The 6,377-nt window shown below is 38.3% G+C and overlaps 1 pseudogene; it reads right to left on the bottom strand.

Moving 5' to 3' along the window:
- Positions 1 to 312: 312 nt before the first annotated feature.
- LOC145992406 (chloride intracellular channel Clic pseudogene) lies at positions 313 to 2,036 on the bottom strand (annotated as a pseudogene).
- Positions 2,037 to 6,377: the final 4,341 nt, after the last annotated feature.

Genomic DNA, 6,377 nt, shown 5'->3' with positions numbered 1-6,377 from the left:
TCGCCAATGAAAACGTAAATCATGATGCACTATACACTATCATACACACTGCCATAATGACACTACGTAATCACTTAGAGAATGTTCACTGTTTAAACACATTGTGTTCAAACCTTAAGGGTTCAATACGACATTATTTCGTATCATTGTGTTTATTTTCACTTAATCACTTTGTTTTATCATTTTGAAAGTACCAGTTTCTTCTAAAAGAATTCACGCAATGATTACAGATCAGTATCATTTCGATTTCCCGTGTTCTGGACTGTTCACGTTTGTCCATGCATAGAAATGCATAGCACAATTGGGACGAACCTAGTTTCTGTACTTCATGTAGTCTATTGGGACTTCACTAGGGATTGAAGTGGTGAACTTGGCGTTTCCAGTTCTTCGAACTTCTTCATTTTCACATCTTGTTGCAACTTGTAATGATTGATGACATCCTGGGCAGCTGGGATGCTCTGGTGAATTGGCGTTTGGAACATGTAATGCTACTAATTGGTCCTGCTGGGAAGGATTTCCAAGTTCGTGAAATACTTGCCTGCTATACTAAGGTGTTGTAAGCTGGGAATCAGATCACAGTGGGAGAATCACATGTTGTCCTAGGTGAGAAACGTCGTACACTTCTTCTCCAACTTCCGCAACTGCCACAGAAGGTTCTTCTTGGATGCATTGTCCTGTCTTAGCAGTATCAATTTGAATGTAATAGACACACATTCAATGAATGCTGTTCCTTCTTTGTCCTGTCCAAACAAAGTGTAGCCTCCGGAACATTCCTCTTGACTTGTCTTTCATCTTTCTATTCTCCAATACGGCAAGTCCATCGTCCATCAAAATCTGGGGGGGGGGGGAATGCTCCGAGATTGGATTTAAATCTGGAGTTGTATTCTGTAGAAGGTGGAAGACAATTTGGCGGCGTTGGTCCTCGAGTATTCCTCTGTCGATCTTCTATGATGCCCTGGTTTTGTAGGTACCTGTTAGAGGTGGTCTGAGCCATTGAAAGGAAAGAGAAAATAAGGATAGGAATGTAGTAGATATTGGACATACACCAATCGACATGTACTCAGCCAATTGTAGGGCGGCTTTAGAAGTTCACTGTCTGCCTGCTGGACAGGGTGTCTAATCCATTGGCTAAGTGCAAGTCGGTGGTGATGTGCCTTAACAGATACTGTCAAAGTGATGTGATGGGATATCGATACAAGATTGTTTAGCCAGCGCTTTGGAAGATGAAGGAATAGGGGGTGGTGCCGTTGATGGTCTGATATGTCTATTTTGTGCTATTCTTACAGGAATTATTTGTTCTTCATTTGTGACATTTATACTGCGAGCTTGAGGGGTAGGTTTTTGTCGACTGGTTGTTTGTTGTGCAAGGGGACGACAACAAAAACAGGATTTAATTTTACGAACAAAACATGCCGTAATTAATAAAAATAAGATAGTCCCTACAATTATTAAAGATATCGCTGTCGCTGTATGTGACGCAGTTTTGAAGGGCAGTGCTCTTTATTATTATGATTATTATTGCAATGAAACACAAGAATTATCAATCTTTATAAAAATTAATTCATTTACTGTTCTCACTCATATTTATTATGAGGAATTCGTTATATATATGGAATTACCAGAATTCCAGAAATTGTGTACTAAGGGATATCAGATACGCTCAAGTGCGCACTATACTTAAATGGCTATCTATGAAGATAAAACCTGTCCCTAGCATCATTAAACTTCACATAAGTGAAATATTATTATTGCGAGCGTAAATTCATACATACTGTATATAAATATAACTTGTGCACTATTTCATTTAAATTATAACAGGAGTGTATACTCTGCAATATACGTATGTATATTGTTGTAGAGAATTTACACTAAATATCCTAATGCTCGTTATTCTCGTAATGTTCTAATGTCTCTATTATATTAGTTTCTTGCATAATCGTGTTTCACCGTAATCTTCGAATGCATATGATGTGAGTTTTGGAGAAACTGCTTACATGCGAAACTTCTGTCACTTCTGCTAGTTGCTTGTTGTTCATTTGATGTCACTTTCAGGATGACGTAACGCTACTTCGTTCCTTGGCCGCTGTAATAGGAGATGTACGTGTTTTGTTGATATCGCTCTCTTCCAAGTCGAGGAGGCGAGTGTTGCAATCTTCATGAAAAGAAACCAGTTTATTCAACTAAGGATAGTTTGGCGTGGTTATCACGAAATTCTATTTTTGAAGAGGACAGTTCCTGTATATTTTGATAAGATTTAACAAAATAAATGCATTTAGGATTTAATTAAACATGAATGCTTCGATTGGACTGCTTGTTTTGTAGCGTCGCTTTTCTTCCCCTTTGACTAATCGCGACGATGACGATGAAATGATGGAATGAGAACGTTCTTTCCCATTTGACTTTCTGTGGAATTATGTCCCTTTGACTTCTGTCTCTTCGGTTTCTGACTGTTCTGCAGACAATTCGTCGATGTTATCATTTTCTTCTTGTATTTTCTCCTTTTCTTCGAAGAAGGGTTTGACTCTTGTTATGGAAAATGTGTCGATTTTATCCTTTCCTCGGCCGTCCTTGTAGCTTATTCGTACGCTGTTGGCATTTTCCATATCAATAACTGTACCATGTATTTTGAAGTAATTTGCGAAGTGCTTAGGTACATTTCGTTTCGGAACTGTGTCTAAAATTAGCACTTTTTGTCCAGGTTGAAATTCAACATGCCGTGTGTGTTGGTCTGAGTACTTTTTCTGGGTTTTAAATTTCTTCTGGAGATTTTCCTGTGCTTGTTCACGCATCGCTTGCAATATGTCTAGGCGTTCCTTGTTAGAGTGCTGCAACGAATTTGGATCTATTCCTAGCAATGCATCCATCGCATTCTTTGGTTCGTAACCGTACATAAGGTAATGTGGAGAATATCTTGTTCCTGTGTGTACTTCTGAATTTATCGCAAACGTTATGGCCGAGAGATACAGATACCACTGTGCACATTTTTTCATTACATACGGTCTCAGCCTTTGCTTTAATTTCTGAATATGTCTTTCGGCGAGTCCAACTGTTTCGTGGAAGTCTGTGTTTGCGAATCTGAGTCTGACGTTCAATATTTGACTCAGTTGTTCCATGATTTTTTAAGTGTGCGCTGGTGCACGATCAGGCGTGATGTTGTCTGGCACACCAAATCGCAAAATGATCTGTTCAATTAATGCATTGGCAATCGTTTCGGCGTCAACTGAAGGTATCGATGTCGTTACCATGTACCTGGTCGCTTGATCAACGCAGATGAGAACGTAGCGATGTCCGTGGTTGGCTGTGGCCTGCAGTGGACCGCACGTGTCGATGACCCACTTCCTGGCTGGGGTGGCGATCGGTTCGAACGTCTGAAGGGTGAGCTTCTTTGGTCCGAAATCTCTCTTCGACATCTGGCATTCGAGGCAACTTTTTGATTTCATATACACCCATCGTTTTAATCCTGGGAAGTAAAATCTTTTCCTGAAATTTTCATACGTGGAAGATGGTGAAGCGTGAGCTGCATTGTATTCACTGTAATGAATCTTCTCGAAAATTTCATCTTTTAATTTGTGTGGAATGCACAAGAGAAGTTCCTCTGTCTTGTTGTATCGATGACGTCTGTACAGTTTGTTGTATTTGATGACGTAATACTGTGCTGCTCGTACTACTCCTGGATCTTGCATCGGATCGTTGTTGATGACTTTAATGATAGGGCCGAATAATGGATCGTCTTCTTGATGTTGTCGAATGCTGAAGTTTTCGTCCTCTAGGTGGAAAATTAGTTCAGGGTTGTCTTCACTGTCGGCAGGAGCTTCCTCTGCTGGATAGCGGCTTAAAGTGTCTACAAGGGCATTTTCTGATGACTTGACATGTTTCACATCGAAGGAAAACTGCTGTAGTTCCAGAGCTCTTCGTGCCAATGGACCTGTCAAATTTGATGCTTGTCGTAAATAGGATATGGAGTGATTATCAGTTATTAAAGTAAAATGGCTGTTTAGCAAATAATATTTAAACGCTTTTACTCCATAGACCACTGCGAGAAATTCTAGTTCAAATATTGATTTCTTCTTCTCTGTGTCGGTTAATCTGCGGCTCGGGAAGGCAACAGGGTGGCGTGAGCTTCCATCTTCCAAATCTTGCCAAATGCTGGCTGCGAGGCCAACTGTAGACGCATCGGTGATGAGGTAGGTCTTCTTGTTTTGAGAATACGGTTTGAGAACGGGAGAACTGAGAATTTTATCCTTTAGTTCATCGAACTCTTTCTGGTGCTGCTCTGTCCACGTGAACGGAACGTTCTTTTTCAAAAGTTTATATATGTTATCCGCTAAAAATGAGAATCCGGACACATATTTTCTAATGTAAGAACAAAGTGCTAAGAAGCTCTTCACGTGTTTCTTATTACTAGGTGTTGGAAAATTCTTGATTGAATTAATGATTTTGTCGGAAATTTTCATCCCTTTTGCAGAAAGAAGATGTCCCAAAACGATGGTTTCTGAAAATGCGAACTTACACTTCTTTATTCCAGCCGTCATGTTTGCTTTCCTAATTCTATCAAATATTTGTTGAATTAGGGAGAAATTCTCTTCAAAAGTGGAAGTTGCTATGCACAAATCATCTAAATAGGTGGCTACTTGATTGTCGGGAAGACCATTAAATACAATGTCCATTAGTCTATTCATAAAACTACTGGATGTCTTCATGCCCATAGGTAAACATTTATAACGGAATGAACCACAACCTGGAATTGCGAAGCTGGTAACTGGACGTGATTCTTCTGATATTGGAATTTGAAAATAAGCTTGAGCCATGTCTAGTGTAGTGTAAAAAAATTTACCCGCAAGACGTGCTAAAATGTCATTGCAATCTGGAGTGGGATATGAAACATTGTATATTACTTTATTAATTTCTGAAAAGTCTGAAACTAGTCTGTAGGTTCCATTTGGTTTCTTAACTAAGAATATGCGATGACGAAATGGTGAGTTTTCACAAGGTTCAATGATCTGTTGTTCTTGAAGTCTTGTTATTTCATTTTTCATTTTTTTCCCTTAAATTTATGGGTATGGGAATTTGCCTAGCAAATGGAGGAACACATTCAGCAACATCTATGTGTGCTTCCATTGCGTTTGTTTTAGAAAAGCACTCAGAATTCCAATACATGATATCTGCATAATTGTAAATTAAATTTTGAATTTTGAGTTTTTGGTCTTCTGTTAGTTCGGGATTTATATCAATTTGTTTAACGTCATAAAATTTCCTATGTTTAGTGAGTCGTTTTAAGGTTTCCTGTTCTAAATTTTCGTCACCTTGCTCGAATGAATAATGTACTTTATGACCACTATTTGCATTCGCATTGACGTTAGTGTCATAAATTTCAGAAATTATTTGGTCACTTCCTGCTGAACCAATTGGAGTGTTTTTCTGTATTACTAACGGATTATTTTTTGTGTTTGTTAGCAAAATGTGGGGTTCTTCTTCATTAACTAATGCATAAGGTGCTAAAATATCTAATGAGTCCAACAATTCTTTATTCGGTTCAAATGTGTTATATTTAGTCCCAATCTTGATGTTTTCTAGCCGTAGTTTTACATAAGTTGAGGATTTCGGTTGTAATGTTATTTTATGTTTTGTTACAAATGTTGAACTTTGATTTAAATCTAACATTTGAAATATTTGGTCAGGAATGGTGTGTACTTTGCTTTCGTCACTGGAAAATTGCCATTTTGGTGAATACCCTAATCTCTGCAATGAGATCGTATTATCTCCTAACGATATATTTGCTTTATGTAGATTTAAAAAATCTGTGCCCAAAATTGCATACTGGAATTTTGTATTAGCTATTCTGAACGGGTGACAGTAAAATTTCCCACCGATTCGGAATCGTATGAAGGCAATTTGTCTGACAGTTATGGAATTTCCACTTATTCCTGCTATGGTTGAATTTATGTTTATTCTTTTTGCATTTGTTGGAACCAAGTTGTCATTTATTATACTACAATTTGCACCTATGTCTACAAGTACTTTACAAGGTTTCCTATATACTGTTGCTTCTAGAAAACTAAGATTATTCTGTTTAATTATGGGAACTTTATGTGAACTTTTCCCCTGACGACCGTTCCCACGTTCATAGGGTTTCAATAGTTTAAAGAGGCATTAGGTGAATGTTGTTCCGATGAACCTGTCTGATTGTAATATACTTGTTGATTATATTGCTGGGCTGTATGTTGTTCACGTTGAGGGCAACAGTTTTGGCAGGGTTGCCATCTCTGAGCTTGTTGAGGGTGTTGTCTCTGGAATGGCCTATAACCTCCTCTATGGTAATTTGAACGTCCCCTGTTCCCACGTTGGTAACCATTGTTTGAATTATTTGATCTATAAAA

The sequence above is a fragment of the Lepisma saccharinum genome, chromosome 9, assembly GCF_977018435.1.
Source record: "Lepisma saccharinum chromosome 9, izLepSacc3.1, whole genome shotgun sequence".
NCBI lineage: Eukaryota > Metazoa > Arthropoda > Insecta > Zygentoma > Lepismatidae > Lepisma > Lepisma saccharinum.
The sequence above is the reverse complement of the archived record's forward strand: the minus strand, read 5'-3'. Positions and strand labels throughout refer to the sequence as shown.